General features: G+C 44.9%; 1 long non-coding RNA gene across 4 annotated transcripts in view; it reads right to left on the reverse strand.

Annotated features, from left to right (window-relative positions):
* LOC311253715 overlaps positions 1-17,142 on the reverse strand; it is a 41,769-nt gene that overhangs the window by 17,572 nt on the left and 7,055 nt on the right. For 2 of the 4 annotated variants that reach the window (XR_014621830.1, XR_014621833.1), the window contains exon 4: positions 6,578-6,734. This is a non-coding gene — a long non-coding RNA (uncharacterized lncRNA). Of the gene's footprint in view, positions 1-6,577; positions 6,735-9,775; positions 9,899-17,142 lie in introns of all 4 variants that reach the window. The other 2 variants (XR_014621831.1, XR_014621832.1) reach the window with 2 other exon arrangements.

Below are 17,142 nucleotides of genomic sequence, written 5' to 3' on the forward strand. Positions count from 1 at the left end.
AGTTCGGGGAGCTTCAACCTGATGACGCGCTGAGCCGCCTTCACCACACGATAGAGACTGTAGCGTTCTGCGGCTGTACAGCTGGCGTACCACACTGTGGCGCTGGTGGTCAGGATGGACTCGATGGTGCTTCTGTAGAAGTTGAGGAGTAGTTTGGCCCGCTTCAGTTTCCTCAGGAAAAAGAGTCTCTGTTGAGCTTTATTGACCAGCTGCATGGTGTTGTTCGTCCATGCCAGCTGGTTCGACAGTGTGACTCCCAGAAACTTCAGCTTTTCTACATCCTCCACCGTCTCCCCATTTATGTGGAGGGGTGCGTACGGTTCCACCTTAGTCCTACAGAAGTCAACGATCATCTCCTTGGTTTTAGAGGTGTTGAGGATGAGGTCGTTTGCTCCGCACCACTGTATGAGATGATCCACCTCATGCCTTGTAAGCTGTCTCATCCTCCTCTGAGATCAAGCCAACTACAGTCGTGTCATCGGCAAACTTAATGACAGTGTCTGAGGGGTAGATGGGGGTGCAGTCATGTGTGAATAGTGTGAAGAGCATTGGGCTCAGCACACAGCCCTGAGGGGTTCCAGTCCTGAGAGTGAGGGTGGAGGAGATGTTTTTGCCCACTGATGAGCAGGATGAAAGGCTTCTCAATGTCAGGACTGTGGAGGACTGGGTGAATGCAGATGGCTTCCTTGAGGTCCCTGAAGACTCTGTCACACTCATCAGTCCATTGAATCTTGTTTGGAGCAGAGGCTTTGGTTAGATCATTCAACACAACAGCTTTATCTGCAAAATGAGGCACAAACTTATAATACCAACCCAGCAGACCAAGGAATCCCCTCAGTCTCTTTCTGGTGGTGGGAACAGGAAAGGATTGGATGGCCTCCACTCTCCCCAGCTGTGGTTTAATCTGTCCAAATCCAATGACGTAACCCAAGTATTCCATTTCTCTTTGGGCAACAGCACACTTGTGAGGGTTAATGGTGAGGCCAGCTGCCTCCATTTTCTGCAGCACCTGTTGCAGGTGCACCATATGCTCCTCCCATGATTGGCTGAAAATAACTACATCATCCAAATATGCAGCCACACAGTCAGATAAATCCCTCAAAACATGGTCCATTAGTCTTTAAAACGTGGCTGGCGCCCCCTGGAGACCAAATGGCATGACCTTAAACTGATACATACCAAATGGTGTTCTGAAAGCTGTCATCCCCTTGGCATCTGGTGCTAAGGCAACCTGCCAGTAGCCCTTGCTGAGGTCCAGTGTGGTGATGTACCGAAAGTTGCACACTGTATTCAGGTATCTGAAATCAATACAAAATCTGAGAGTACCATCTTTCTTTGGGACCAATACAATGGGCCTGCCACTCACTGTTATTCCCAGCTCTAACATCAGCCTAATTTCCTTTTGCAGCAGAGGAATCAACCGCTCAGGAATCCTGTAGCTTTTCTACTGCACTGGGGCATCTCCCTTCAGCCGAATCCTGTGCCGCACCAGTCAGGTGAAAGCTGGTGTCTCCCTGAAGAGTTCTGGGTCAAGCAGGGGCTTCGCCTCTGCTTGTTGGGTGAGAGACAGATGTGACAGGTCCACTTCTGGGCCCTCTGCTGTTGTGGTGGTAGTTGGGAAGAACTTGTCAACAGTATCCTCCTCCTGCACCGCACGGACCAAATGCTGCTGGTGCACAGGCTCTGAACGCACCTGGACCTCCTTAAGCAGGTTAACATGAAAAGTCTGGTATCTTTTAAACCTGTCCGGCATAAAAAGTTCATGTGTGACCTTACCCGCACGTTTGCTGATTTCATATGGTCCATGCCACTTAGTCAGCAACTTGCTTTCACTGGTTGGCAACAACAACAACAACAACAGTACTTTTTGGCCTGGATGAAAGACCCGCTCTCTGGCCTTTTGATCATACCACACCTTCTGGTTTTGTTGAGCCGACTCCATGTGTTCATGTACAAGCGCCATCATCTTCTCCAGTCTCTCCCTCATTTTTACCACATATGCCACCACATTTTCTCCTTCTGGCTTCGAACTCTCCCAGTAATCTTTCAGCAGGTCCAGCGGTCTTCTCACCTGGCGCCCATACAACAGTTCAAACGGAGAGAAGCCCGTAGATGCTTATGGGACCTCTCTGTACGCAAACAGCAGGTATGGCAGCCAGCAGTCCCAATCCGAACCTGTGTGAGACACAAACTTGCGCAGCATGTTTTTCAGTGTCTGGTTATAGCGCTCCATCAGCCCATCCGTCCCACAGTCTGTTAAAATCTCCTTGGGTATGCCTACTCTAGAAAAAAGTTGTAAAAGGCAATCTGCTACTTGTCTAGCTTTGAAAGACCTGAGAGGGAAGGCTTCAGGGTGCCGTGTGGCATAGTCGCACATGACCAAAATGTAAAGGTGGCCTGAGGAACTTTTCTCAAATGGGCCTACAATGTCCATGCCTATCCTCTCAAAAGGTGTATCAATGATGGGCAAAGACTGTAATTGGGTACGTGTAACTCCTTTAGCAGAGGTTAGTTGGCAGGTTTCACAGGAAGCACAGCACTGAGAGACTTGAGTGTTCATCCCTGGCCAAACAAAGCAGCTTCCAATCCTGTTCAGAGTTTTCTGGAAAGCCAGGTGACCTGCCCATAGAATAGAATGCCCCATCTCCATAACTCTCTGTCTGAACTGTTGTGGCAGTGCTAAAGTCTCAGTTTTTCCCCTTTTCTGATAGAGAAGACCCTCCTTCACCATGTAGGTGTCATCATCTAAACAGCTTGGGTTATTTTGTTGAACACCCTCCACATCTGTCACCTTTTCAAACTACTGCTTCAGTGTCACATCTTGTTTTTGCAGTGAGCTCAGATCTGGGGGAAACTCAAAATCAAGCAGTTCTGGTGGTTAAGGAGAGCTTTGTGCTCCTTGTCTAAGTGAACCCTTTAGCTTCTCCCGTCTTCTCTGTGCTTGTGACTTGTGAGGTTTAACTGGCCCTGCTTCCCAGTCTACCCCAAAGAAAGGCAGCTCTCTGAGGACTCCCTCTGCACTCTGGTGGTGACACAGGCAATGTGACTGAATCACTCAATGGCTCACTGAAATCGGCTACTGAACTCTGATCCTCCTCACTGCTCGCGTCAGGTTTGCATATTGGCGGGGTCATAAGGTCATAGAGTGTGGGTACATCATCGCCTAGAGCAGCCATTTCTTAACCTCGGGGTCCTGACCCCAATTGGGGTCGCGAGATGATTTCTGGGGGTCGCCAAATCATTTTGGAAAAATATAAATGCGCAAAATAATGAGCGTCCAACCGGATGTTACAAGGACGACGAGCGGTTGGTCTCAAACAGGCATTTTATTACTCAAAACCAGTTGCATGTCTGCCCTTCTCATTCACACATACAGACACGGCTCTCTCTCTACCCCGCCTCTCACCATGGGGGGAAATAAAAACAAAGAAAAAGAGAGAGAAAAAAGGCGCGTTGTTGTTTTAGCCACAGCTGCAGCAAGTTTGCTAGCTGGAAAAATGGAGCGATGGCTTAAAAGAAAAAGTGTTCCAGCACAAGACAGTCAGCAGCAGCAGCAGGGGTCCCAAGATCAGCCACCAGAACCACCACCTGAGAAACGTATGGCACTGAGAGCTTGAAGCCAGCAAAACTAAAAAGACATTTAGAGACAAAACACAGCAGCTTAACTTATAAGCCAATTGATTTTTTTCAGCGCAGGGAGCAAGAACTAAAAAGGCAAAAAACAGTGGTGAGTGAATATTCTACAGTCCCTGCTAAGGCCCTGGCAGCTTCATATGAGGTCGCATATCTGGTGGCTCAATCGAAAAAGGCTCACACGATTGCGGAGAGTCTCATCCGTCCCGCAGCTGTAGCAATCACAAGAGCAATGCATGGGGAGAAAATATCTAACACTCTTTAACCATTCCCATGTCAAATGACACCGTGGGGCGCCGCATTCAGGACATAGCAAATGACATTAAAGAGCAACTCATTGACAGAGTGAGGAAGAGCAAATTGATGAATGCACAGATGTGTCAGGAGATGCGCAGCTGCTGGCCTTTGTGAGGTACAGCTACGAGGACATGTTGTTTTGCTCATCAATGGAGGGAACATGCACTGGACGGGACATTTTCAACAAGCTCAACAGTAACATACAAAAAGAGAGACTGAGATGGGAGAGCTGTGTCTCTGTGTGCACAGATGGAGCTGGAGCTATGCAGGGGGCAAGAAAAGGTTTGAGGGCCTGCGTGTTAGAGGTAGCCCCCATGTGAAATTTCTGCACTGTATGATCCACAGGGAAGCACTTGCTGGCAGGTGTCCTCCAAACATCAGTTAAGATTGTCAATTTCATTAAATCACGGCCACTGCAAAGCAGACTCTTTGCCACACTTTGTCATGAAATGGGATCAGACCACGAAGCACTCCTCTTTCACACAGAGGTCAGGTGGCTTTCTCACAGCAAAGTTTTAACGAGGCTCTTTGAACTGCGTGAGGAGGTCCGCATATTTTTATCAGACTGTAGTTCTCCCCTTGCTGACTATCTGACTGACCCAAAGTGGGTCACGAGCCTTGCATATTTAGCCAGCATTTTTGACAAACTAAACAGCTTAAACTTGTCCCTACAAGGCCCAAACACAAATGTCCTTATTCTCTCTGAAAAGGTCATGGCATTTAAGAGAAAGCTGAAGTGGTGGGCTGTGCAAGTGTTGAAATGTTCCCTGAGCTTGATGACTTTATGGAGAGTTACGACATAACCATTCAAACTATGAAAGGAATTATTGCCTCTCACCTCAGAAGCCTGCTTGAAAGTTTCAATAAGTACTTCCCAAATGATGACACGCCGGAAAAGTACGACTGGATACGCCAGCCTTTCACCAGCTCCACCGCACATCACCTGCCATCAGAGCTGCAGGACGCCCTGCTAGATCTCTCCTCTGACCGCACGTTACAGACTGCTATCTCGGCATGCGCACTGGAAGAGTCCTGGTTGTCAAGTAGCAACAAAGTACGCAGCACTGTCAAAAGCTGCAACCGATGTACTATTTCCATTTGCATCCACATATCTGTGTGAAAAGACCTTTTCTGCACTGACAACAAAAAACAGATGAAAATACTGAAAAACAAATACAGATCACGACTCCTCAGAGTTGAGAGTGATCTTCGCGTGGCCGTGTCTAACATAAAGCCAAGAATGCAGCTGCTCTGTTCAAACAAGAGGCAAACAAAAGGCCCAGCCATCACATTACATAGTGGTTGCAGCTATTTGGCTTTGTGAAGAAAAAAAAAGAAGACAACGTTTATAGAGTTAGGAGTTTGTTTTAACAAAACTTGTTAAGTTGTTGTTATGACACAATGTTATGACGTTCTTTTTCATGTTTAAGCTCTCAGCAACATAGATGTTTAAAATGAAACATGGGCAGTTTTTCTCCCCAGTGTGTTTTGTTATGGCTTCCTAATTAGCATGTGCTGGTTATCATTTTATTTCATTAAAAAGAAAAAAAGTTTGCGTTAATTGTTTACATTTTAACCGGCTCAACTACCAGCAATATGATGGGATGTAGCGACCATCGTCGGTCTGTAACTCACGTGAAAAGTCAGACTCTTGATGCTGCTTTATCTTTTTCAAAATATTCAAAAGTGTTTCAAAATAAAATGATAAAGAAACTAATAGCTGAAGTGTGATCATAAGTGCTTGTCTGATTTGTAAATTCGACGTAGCCTACGGTGTATTGATTGTGTGTGTGTGGGTGGGGGGGGGGGGGGTGGGGGGGGGGGGGGTCAAATCAAATCAAATTTTATTTGTATAGCCCAAATTCACAAATCACAGTTTGCCTCAGAGGGCTTTACAATCTGTACAGAGATGACACCCTCTGTCCTTCGACCCTCGATTCGAGTGAGGAAAAACTTGCCCCAAAAAAAGGCCCTTTTAACAGGGAAAAAAAAATGCGGAAGAAACCTCAGGGAGAGCCACAGAGGAGGGATCCCTCTCCCAGGACGGACAGACGTGCAATAGATGTCGCATGTACAGAGCAGATCAACGAGATCACAATGTATTCAACTGCGGACAGCAGTGCATATTGAATTGGGGGTCGCGACTTAAAAAGGTTGAGAACCACTGGCCTGGAGTGTATGGCAATGTTGGAGCTAATGCCACAGGCAACATTAAAGTCTGCCCCCCCCCACAGTCAGATAAACTTCAGCTGTAGGATAAACATGCTCATCTCCATGAATACAGCTTATCCGTGATCTGTCTTTACTCCATTTATCTCTGGGGACCAAACCGGACAAAACTACAGTCTGAAAACCTGCAGAGTCAAGTAATGCTATTTCACGCTTTCAATTGATCAGAACTGGGGCTGCATGGCCTGCGTCCCTCACTGTACCCACTGTAGCTGGCCTTGGAGCAGAACAAAGGAAAGATGGTTTAGTGTGGCTCAAAGCTGGGCAAAATGGTTTTCTATGCCCTAAACCATTACAGTGGTAACACCTGACATCGACTTTTAGCATAGCTTGTGGCCTGGGGAGTAAACTGCCCATCACTTGAAAACCATCTACCTCGTGACTTGACCAAGCCCCTGTTTACCCCCAGAGGACTTACTTGAATGGACCTGGTGGTTCTCCCAGCCAAAGGTGGCAGCTCAGCTTCCTTTTCTGGCTGATGTGACGACGCCGGCCAGGCGTGCAGCTTCCTCTGCTGTCTTGGGGTCATGCTCTCTGATCCAGATCTCCAGCTCTGCATGGACCATCCTCAGGAACTGTTCAAGAATAATAGTGTCAACTAGTTCTTTAACTGTTGATTTCTCTGGCTTAACCCATTTGCAAAAAAGGTCTTTTAGATGCACATACAGCTCTCTTGGAGCTTCACCAGGCTCAAACTTGAGGGACTGGAATCTTCTGCAGTAAGTATCAGGTGTAATTTAATATTTTGCTAGAATTGCTGCTTTAACTTTGAATAGAATAGAATAGTCTTTATTGTCATTGTCGAGGCAATGACATTTTGTTGGAGTAGCCTTCCAGCTGCCTTGTACATATAAATAAATATAAAAATATAAAAGAAAACAATCAATATATACACAATAGTTCACAATAACAATAATTAAAATGTGTGCAAAGAAGTCCAAGCCTTAAAGGGACCAGTAGTGCAGTGTGTGTGTGTAAGTGTGTGTTGATGGGGGGGGGGAGGATCAGTGTGGGAGGGGGGTGGAGTTCAGTAGTGTAACAGCTCTGTGGTAAAAGGCGTTTTTTAGTCTTGTTGTGGGGGCGCTCAGTGTTCTGTAGCGCCTTCCTGAGGGCAGCGGGGCAAAGAAGCAGTGACCAGGGTGTGTGCTGTCTCTGGTAATTCTCTTAGCCTTCCGGATGCAGCGGGTCTGGAAGATGTCCTCTTGTCTGGGGAGCTTTTTCATATCTTTCAGATTCTTTCATGTCCATCAGAACACAAGCACTGCGGGCTTTGCCGGTGAGCAGAGGGACCAGACGCACAGCCCATCCATCTTTAGGCCAGTGACAAACCTGGGCCATTCTCTCAAATGTTGTTAAGAAATGCTCAATGTCATCATCTGGACATAATGGCAGTAGCTTGAGTTCCCTCTGTTTGACAACCCAACTTGCCTGGCTCATCATTTCATCTGGGTCATCAAAATCACCATAATTTTCGTCATTTATTTGTGGGCGCTGACTCTCATCCATAGTGTCCGGCTCTGTTCTTTGTTCTTCTCTCCTCATGTTAACTTGTTGCTGCATTTGGGAGACTTGATACTGCATGCGTCTCCATCGCTGTTCTTGAAGTGAGGACTCTTTCTCTCTTTGCTGGTCTCTCTCCGTTTGTGCTCGCATGAGTGATTTCACCATACCTGCTAATTCATCCAGCTTGTCTTCTGTTTTAGCATCCGTCATGGTGTCTGGAGCACCTGCTCCGCAGGGCCCCTCATCTGGTTCTTCTTGGCCATTTTTCTTCCCCTGCCTTGGCATCCTTTGCTGTAACGTGGGCCCCAGCTTCTGACACCACTTGTGAGAATGACCACAATTACGGCTGGATGGTGCAGCAAAAAATGATCCACAGGCAGGTTTAAGGTGGGTCACAGAGGTGGTTCTTTATTCCTCCATCTCAGCAAACAGCATAAACACATCAGTACGACAGCTGGTGTCACAGCTAATGACCCTGGAAGATTCCATCCACAGGGATCCACTGCCTATCAACATGTTTAATCCACCATTTTTATTCCTATATTTACACTACCTAATCAGTAACCTATATACACACCCTCATTTGCCTCCCCTAACAAAAAAAATACACATCCCACTTCATATTACATTTACTAAAATACAATACACACATCCACTACCCCCACACCAATTTACACTTGGTTACCCTTTTACTGGGGGAAGCCTTTTGACTGCACACCCTGAAGACAAGACTGGTGAGTACACAACACACTTGACTTCTTCACTGCATGCACTTATTGAGCAACACAATACACATTCTTAGCTTAGCTCCTTGTTGAAGCAATTAACACAATTATTATGCACTGTTAACCCTCTGTCCCTCTGCTCTAGGTGGAGCTGCGTGGCAAACACAGCACCCACCTGCAATACCAAGACCCGACCAAGGACAATAAACGTTCAATAAATACGATAAACATATCCATACAAATGTGCAAAAAATAGTGTTAAAATGTATTGTGCAAATCTCCAATAAAGTGCTGGTGCTCCTCTTAAAGTGTCTGTGCAATTATTAAACTGTAGTCCAAAGTGCGTGGTGCCATGTGTGCAAAGCAAGGTGACGATGTCCTCTTCGTCACAAGACAATACTTCAATTGTGCTGTAACAATGCGGACCATAAAAAAAAAATTGTGTCAAAACATTTCAGTGCTATAAAAGATTCAAGTTTTAAAATTCTGTATTTGCATTCATCATTTGCAAATGCATTTGAATGTTGTAGAACTGATTTACAATCAACTTCTTCACTGTCACTGAATTACATCCAGTATTTACCTGAAAAAAGGCTCAATTAACCAATCTTTTAAACACTGTTTAATCTATTGAAGCTCACAGGGACTCAAGCTCTTATTTAGTCTGACGTGTTAATGTTGCTTACAAAAGGCATGTACATGTACATGCTGCACTGACTTTGGTTTATTACCGCAATCAATTTCGCCACCATATCAGACTGGGCAAGACTGGCCTGTAAATGTATATAAGTAAAGCTTACAGAGCTTTTTATGATTAAAAAGCACTATAACATTTGAATTTCTCAACTAATTTCAATGAGCCATTTTTATATTCAATGGTTTAATACTATTTTTTTACTACTCTCAAAACCAGTTGAGAAATTACAATGCTATAGCACTTTTCACCCAGAAAAACCACAGTTCCCTTGTTTATTTGTATTCGTGTACAGGCGAGTCTTTGCCAGGTCAAATATGGCGGCGACGTTGAGGTACAATCCAGCAGCCAATGCAGTGTCTATATTTCTATATTTTTGGTTGAAGTGGTGGGCGTAGTATTCTGATCTTTTACTTTACCTATACTTAAAGTAAAATAAATAATATCACACTTACAAGGAAATATCTTTCACTGCAAATGTTACTGAAGAATTTAAGCAGAATTGGGATAATGTAATTCAAATATTTTCAGTAAAAGTAATGGTTGCAGTAAACTATACCAGGTTGTGACTGTTTTATTCTACCTGATCATCAACAATGCCTCTGCACCCCCAAACTCAGGGTTGAAAAGATGGAAGGAATCTTTTGTTTATTTTCAAACGCTTTTCATCTACTGATCTTGTGTAAAAATTCACCTTTGCAAGAAGGTCTTACAGCACCATCTCCAGAATATGCGCCATCCTCTGCTGATGGTTGTTTGCGTCTCTTGCGTGTTAGTGGGATGTTATCCCCCTCATTACCTGCAACATTATTTTCTGCTGAAATACATAATTTAGTCAGACATGTTCTTCAGTTGTGCTGTAACAATGCTGACCATAAAGTGTCAAAACACTTCAGTGCCATAAAAGATTAAAGTTTTAAAATTCTATATTTGTGTTAATTTGCAAATGTATTTGAACGTTGTGAGGAAATGTACCATAAAAGACGTCATCTTGAATATGAGACAAAAATAAATGGTACAACAACCTACTTAAAAACTAAATAAAAAATACCATCAATAGAAGGTGAATGGTTTCCTTCCTCTCTGCACCCATCTTTATCAACACTACCCAGAACTTTGTCTGCAGGAGACATACCAAGCTTATAAATCTGGTCAAACAAAAAGAATGGTAGACAAAGGAAAATGGAAATCAAACATACTATTTGGATCAATTGTGTTTTCATTCAAATTCTTGTCATGGAACTCGACCAATCTTTCCTGCTCAAGTGCCATAAAAACTTTGCTGATCTTCGCGAGTTGCAGCGTCTTCTCAGCGAGTCGATAGAACTCACGATGTAGTCTGATGTCGTGGAAAGTTGGCCAGTTGGTCCATCTCCATGTCTGTCTTGTTCAGGACTGTTGAAAGGGTCGCAGAATGCTTTCACAGTTTGGTTGATGTCAATGCCTTGGGACACTTTGCACCACACGCATTTGCAAAGCCACGAATGCAGTCTGAACCATGGAAGTGTGACATAGCTGCAGGTCTCGCAAACATGTAACAATTGTCTTTAAGAACCCCTCAAGCCTCTCAAGGATGTCTAATGCACAGAGCATTTTTTAAGTCAGAAGAATTGGAACTGGTCTGCCTCGCTTTCCTCTGATGATAATCGTTGAGAAATGTCTGCAGAGCTTTTTTCCACCTCAGACAGTGCCCAGTTCAAATCCTCATGGGGCTCAGATGTGTCCCTTGACAAAAATGCATCCTTCCCTGCATCTGTTGAATAGCAGGGTTTGTTTTAAACAGACCTTTGCCAGATCTATCCAGGCCTTTGTAGAAGGACGTTCGGACAGCGCACCACTGCATTCACCTTGGAAGTCATTTAGAAACCGGTGCGTTTTTTGAATTTCTTCAGTAAAAGGGAATTAGAGTTGGTGCATTCCACTTGGCTTCAACAATGTTCCTCAGTGCTGTTGCAGAAACCATTGCATTCCACTTTTCACTGTGCACTTGCTGGAATTCTGTGGCATGCTTCACAAGTTCCTGATCATTGGATATTAGCGCCTGAGCTTTGATGAGCTTACTGACTTTTACCAGAGAGTTTCCAAGTTTAGTTGCAAGTAACGGAATGGCAAAAGTGTTTGTGCTGCTCTCATAGCCACATGTCACTTTGACAGCTCTGACCAACTCTAGGTATAATTAATAAAATCCTCCATCTTTGTTATTGTAAATTGTGTAATGTAAATATGTAAATTTCCTGGCATTAGCCAGCAGTCGTCCCAGTTCACACATTTTTTCTCGAGTGCACTGTTGATTTTTTGCTGTCATCCCACCTTTATTGAGCATGTGCTCTCCAAACTCAGTAATTACGCGGTCATTTTTTTGTAATTTCTTTGACAGGACTGGGATTCATAGCACTGACAACTTCCCACAAGTGCCTGTTCATATGCAAAAGCACAAGACCTGTGTATGTACACAGAGCCTGAACACGGTTCTTTCCGGGCTTTGGTTTGATTGACCCAGGCTTGAGTTTACAAATTTGCACATGTCGCCACAGAACCTCTCTTGTAAAGAGTCCTTGGCAGTACGCACAGCTCATGATATCAGTTGCCTGCACTTCTTTTGGTGGCTGTTTCAATGGGACAAGTTGTCCCTTCCCCGACTCCATGACAGCAGCATTATGAACATAGTTGCCTCTGTGACGAATATATTCTAGCTGTTGTTTTCTCTCTTTGGATCCCTTTGGAAAGCTAAGAGCTCTTGACACATCCATTTTATCTTGGTGTGCACTTTCAAGATGCCTTGCAATTTTGGCATATGGCTTACTGCAATGGACACAGAAGTGTCTCTTATTGTAGACTCTTTTGCCATTTTTTTTTGGAAAGCACCAACAACTACGCTGCCATTGGGGTCCTGACTTGAGCAGGGTTCTTCTTCAATAGTGGTGACAGATGCGATGTAGTTGATGTCCAAGTCAGGTGTTGTGCCGTCACATATGGTGGGACTCTCCATACCGCAGTCATCCAGTACAACATAAAGAAAGTATTTTCTTTGTTTGGGATCATGGCTTTCATCACTGTCTTAAGGGGGGGGGGTGGATACGGTACGGCACAGTGTCGCTGCACACAGTCTGTCAATCCGTGAGAGCGCGCGCACACACGCACACACACAGCCTTATGGTACATGTATGTATAATGTGTGATGTGGTTAACACGGTTAAGTCCACTTCTGTGTGGCCCTATGAGCCTATCATGCCACTACAGCTGCAGAATGGTTTAAGCTACAGATTCTGTAGAGAACAACATCAGACCTTATAGAGCAGAAGTGTATTTTCTGTTAAGATTGGTTTCATTTCTTATCAGCAGCAATACACATGAGTTAGTTGGCTGACAGGAGGAGCAGGCATAGTGCTGCAGTTATGCAAAAAGATAAAGTCAAATACAGAGATGATCTGTTAATGTGTCATACTGGATTGGATTTAGGTTTCATAATGCAAAGACCTGATGTTTAGACTTGTGAGAAATTAAATAGTTTTCCATTGAGTAAGAAATATACTGTAAACACCATATCAGGATGTGAGAGCAAAAGGGGAGAAACCCCTTTTGCCGTAAGTGTCAGAGTCAGACGAGAGACAATTGCCTCTCGTCTGGGGTGTTACAGGAAGATAGATGGTAGATGAAATTTACATTCTAATGAAGTATCAAAAGGGTCACTGTCCTGGGAAAGAGACGATCCACCAAACATCAAGGGGTCATTGTTCTGGGAAGAAATGTTGTAACCCCCCACTCTGTTTTGTGTTTAAGTCAGAAACATTTGGAAGACGGGAGAGAACACTTCAGGTCTTCTCTCCATGCTGCATGTATTAAAGAGATCCGATTCATCACGCTGAGTCTACAATTCTTCTGAGATTTAGCAACTCTCAACCTCACAAAGGAGAATTTCCCTTACAGACTGTACACTTAATTTTCATATCACTTGCAAGACAGTTGGTTGTGGTTGAATATGAACAGATGTCTTACAGATGTCTCTTTCCCTATTTTGCAGGTACTTGGAGTACAATGCAGGACCTGCATCACTGGCAATGGCAGACACCACACAGCAGACAATACCTTCCTTCGCGCAAAGAATCCACTTATATGCCCATTCATCCAGGCAACAGGCCATTACACAAGCCATCCTCCAGGACCATGTCATTGGATGCTCTCTGCCCCTGTCTCTAGTAGAAAATCCAAATTTTAGACACTTGCTTTCTGTCATAGACTGCAAATACACTCCTGTGTCTAGGACCAGCTTGACAGAGAAGCAGATACCTTATCTAGTCAGTAAGGTTAAGGATGACATCATCAAAGCGGTGGAAGCTCAGGCAAGTGTTGCACTTACAACCGACCTCTGGTCTGACAGGAGGCTTCGCTCCTTCCTTGGGGTTACTGCGCATATTGCCTGCGAAGGCAAGGACTCCTACAGTTAAAAATCCTTTCTGCTGGATTGTCGGCGTTTCACAGGGAAGCACTGTGGTGAACGAATCACCTCAGAATTTGATGAAATTGTTGAGGAGTATGGCATTAGCAACAAAATAAGCTTCATTCTGACGGATAACATATCCAACATGAAGCGGGCCCTTAAAGTGAGATTGCCAGACTCAGAGCAACCTGAAAGTGACAGTGATGACCTTGATGATGAAATGATGTGGGAGGACGTAGAAGACTTTGAACAGCCGTGGTCATCAGGTGAACGCTTGTCTTGCTTCGCACACTCGCTCCAACTGGTCGTCAGTGATGGCATGAAAGAAGTGAAGGTAATTGCAAGAGCCATTGCTAAGGCCACCAAGTTCACAACCCTGCTTCACAGCAGTTCTAAGGTCAGAGACATGTTTGAGACCCACTTTGGGGCTAATAAATCTATCCCGGCAGCTAACAATACACGCTGGAATAGCACCTTAAGACAGTTAAAAGCTCTCACCAGACTTGACCACCGGGCTGTCACAGAAATGTGCAGGAATGTGATACAGATAATATTGCGTTTTCAGTCCGAGAATGGGCCCAGCTGAAAGACCTTTTTACTTTGCTTGAGCCTTTTTCTGAGGCAACAGACCTCACAGAAGGGGATATTGTGGTTACCATCAGCATGTTGGTCCCCACCGTCCTGGAACTTACCTCAACAAGATGCAGCTGCCGCAGATTGTGACAATAGTTAGAGCACTAAAAAAGTCTTTAGAGAAGAGGTTCTCAGGGATCTTCAGAAGGATCAACATGGAGCAGGGGGATCCCGAGGAGCCATTTAATCATCGGATCTTCTTCCTTGCCGCCACCGGCATAACTTTTTTAAATGATGATGACCCTTGCTGCTATTGTGTCACGTGATTTGATTGGCTGGTTTCGCACGCAGACGGCACGTTACATTTGACCTTTTGACGTTGCTTGGCGTAGGCTATTAACCGCCAGCTTGCGAGTTAGCATCATGGACCGATTTACTTTCGTTATCCCAAAAAAACGAGTGAGAGTGGACGATGGCGGTTGCGGCGATTCACACACACATTCCAGCGCCAGCGTGGAGGATAGAGTGATGGTGCCAAACGTGGAGAATGAGAATGAAGGGGAGGATGAAGACAAGGAAGAGGCATTAACTGGAACGGCGTCAGCGGAATCAGCGGCGACTGCTGCATCCGCAGAGGGTTTATTTCCAACAACAACAGACTCTGACTCTGAGACCGGAGGTAATGCTAACAGACACGAAAATGAGAACGGTGCCGAGAGTGAAGGGCGTGCTTCAACGAGCGGTGAAGCTGTGGTCACGGGCGGCAGGAATCTTGGTGGCCCTGTGGATTTGAGCCAAGACCCAGCAGAGGGACCGAGGCGGCCTCAACTCCAGCCATACACGCGTCAGAGATTTGGATCCCATTCCCAGCCAACTTTAAGGAGTTTAAACTACTTGTGGTTCAAACAGTATTCGTGGCTGCAATACTCGCTGTCAATTGATGAGGCCATTTGCTATGCCTGTAGGCATTTTTTCCACCACCTTGGCCATGGGCCGAGTCACACAGAAAAGAGCTTCACTCATGCCGGGTTCACAAACTGGAGAAAAGGAGCAGAGAAACTGGCTCAGCACAATGCAAGTGCTTCTCACAGACTAGCCATGGAAGGATGGTGTGAGTTTAAGGAAAAACAGAAAAGCGGGACGAGGATTTTGACGCACCTTGATACTGGACATAGCAAGATTGTACAAGAAAACAGGCAGTACATGCAAGCAGTGGTGGAGTCACTGCAGTTTACAGCTTGTCAACGATTGGACAGAGGGGGCACAGAGAGGATGAGCAGTCCACCAACAGAGGTAATTTCCTTGAACTGTTAAATCTGCTGGGGAAATTTGACAGTACTGTGTCAAAGAAATTATCTAGTGGACCCGGTAATGCTAAATATGTGCACCATGATATTCAAAATGAGCTGATTGATATTATGTCCAGCATGGTGAGAGAACAAGTAAGCAACGAGGTTAAGCTAGGAGAGCACTTTGCTCTAATGGTGGATGAAACAAAAGATGTGAGCAAGAAAGAGCAGATATCCGTTGTTCTGCGTTACCTAAATAATGTCAACATTCATGAGGAGTTTCTGGACTTTATCCCTGCAGATGGCTTGGATGCACAGTCTTTACTCAAGTCAGTTAAACAGACATTGGCTAAGTGCAACATAGACAAAAATGCATGCATTGCACAGTGCTATGACGGGGCATCTGTCATGTCCGGGTGCAACAACGGTGTCCATGAAAAATTTTGCCAAGAAGTGCCACATGCACTTTACATCCATTGCGAAGCGCACAGACTAAACTTAGTTTTAGTTGACTGTGTGCATAATGTGAAACCAGTTGCAGAATGCTTTGCAACAGTCCAGATGCTGTACAACTTTTTTTCTGGGGCAGTGACACACAAGGTGTTCATGGAGAAACAGCAAGAACTCGAGCCCACTAAACGAACAGCAGAACTGAAAAGACTATCAGATACCAGATGGGCCTGCCAATATTCTACACTGTGGGCAATAAAAAGAACAATCCCTTCTATCTTAGCAACTCTTGTGGATGTGAGCAACCAGACGAATGCTCATAGAGCTACTGAAGCGAAATCACTGATTGGACTTATTGATGCACAGTTTGTTCTGCACATCTATATGCTGGAGAGCATATTTAGTCTCACAAAAACCTTATCTGATCATCTACAGGCCACAGATTTGGAGCTGGCATCTGCCATTGACCTGGTCTTTGCAGTTGTTGATGCCCTCAATGACAAACGCAATGCTGAAACATGGACAAAAATCTGGGACTGTGCCAGTGACATGTGTGAGTCACTTAGCATTGACATGCAGCGCCCACAAGTGAGGAGAAAAAAACAGCCCCGCCACCTGCTGGAGTTTGTGGTGAAGAGCCAAACAGGATCAAAAGAGCCACTGGAAACTTCAGATGACTATTGCAAGCACTGCTTTTTCCCCAGTAATCGACAGATTAATCAGTGAATTGAACAGGCGATTTTCTTCTGAAAGCTGCCACATTCTGAAAGGAGCAGCAGCTGTTAACCCCAAACACAAGACATTCATGGACAAAAATGCTCTTTTGCCCATGGCTAAACACTATAGAGTCTTGGAGGAAAACCTTGGAGCAGAACTTCACCAGGTAAAAAGACTTATTGTGAGGAAAAAACAAAGTGGGGACGTTGTCAGCACCACCCATGATGTGCTGGTGCTATTGAGGACATACAAGGATGCTTTTGTCGACCTGTGCAAACTTGTGTGCATCTCCATGACACTGCCCATCACATCAGCTGCATGTGAGAGGAGTTTTTCCTGCTTACGGCGTTTAAAAACCTACCTCAGGAACAGAAGTGGAGATGCCCGAACCAGCAATCTGGGTGTGCTGGCAATCAGCTCCAAAAAGGACCAAAGAACTGGATGTGGATGCAGTCATTGACCGCTTCGCAGCTAATCACAACAACAGGCGGATCATTCTCTTATGACTAGTGAGTACACAATTCTTTTTTGACAGGTCTGAATTATGCTACTTATTGTTTGTTAGTTTCCTAAAAGGAGGGGAGAACAGAGGAG

Source organism: Pagrus pagrus (genome assembly GCF_965226575.1).
Source record: "Pagrus pagrus genome assembly, contig: HAP1_SCAFFOLD_36, whole genome shotgun sequence".
NCBI classification, from domain to species: Eukaryota; Metazoa; Chordata; class Actinopteri; order Spariformes; family Sparidae; genus Pagrus; species Pagrus pagrus.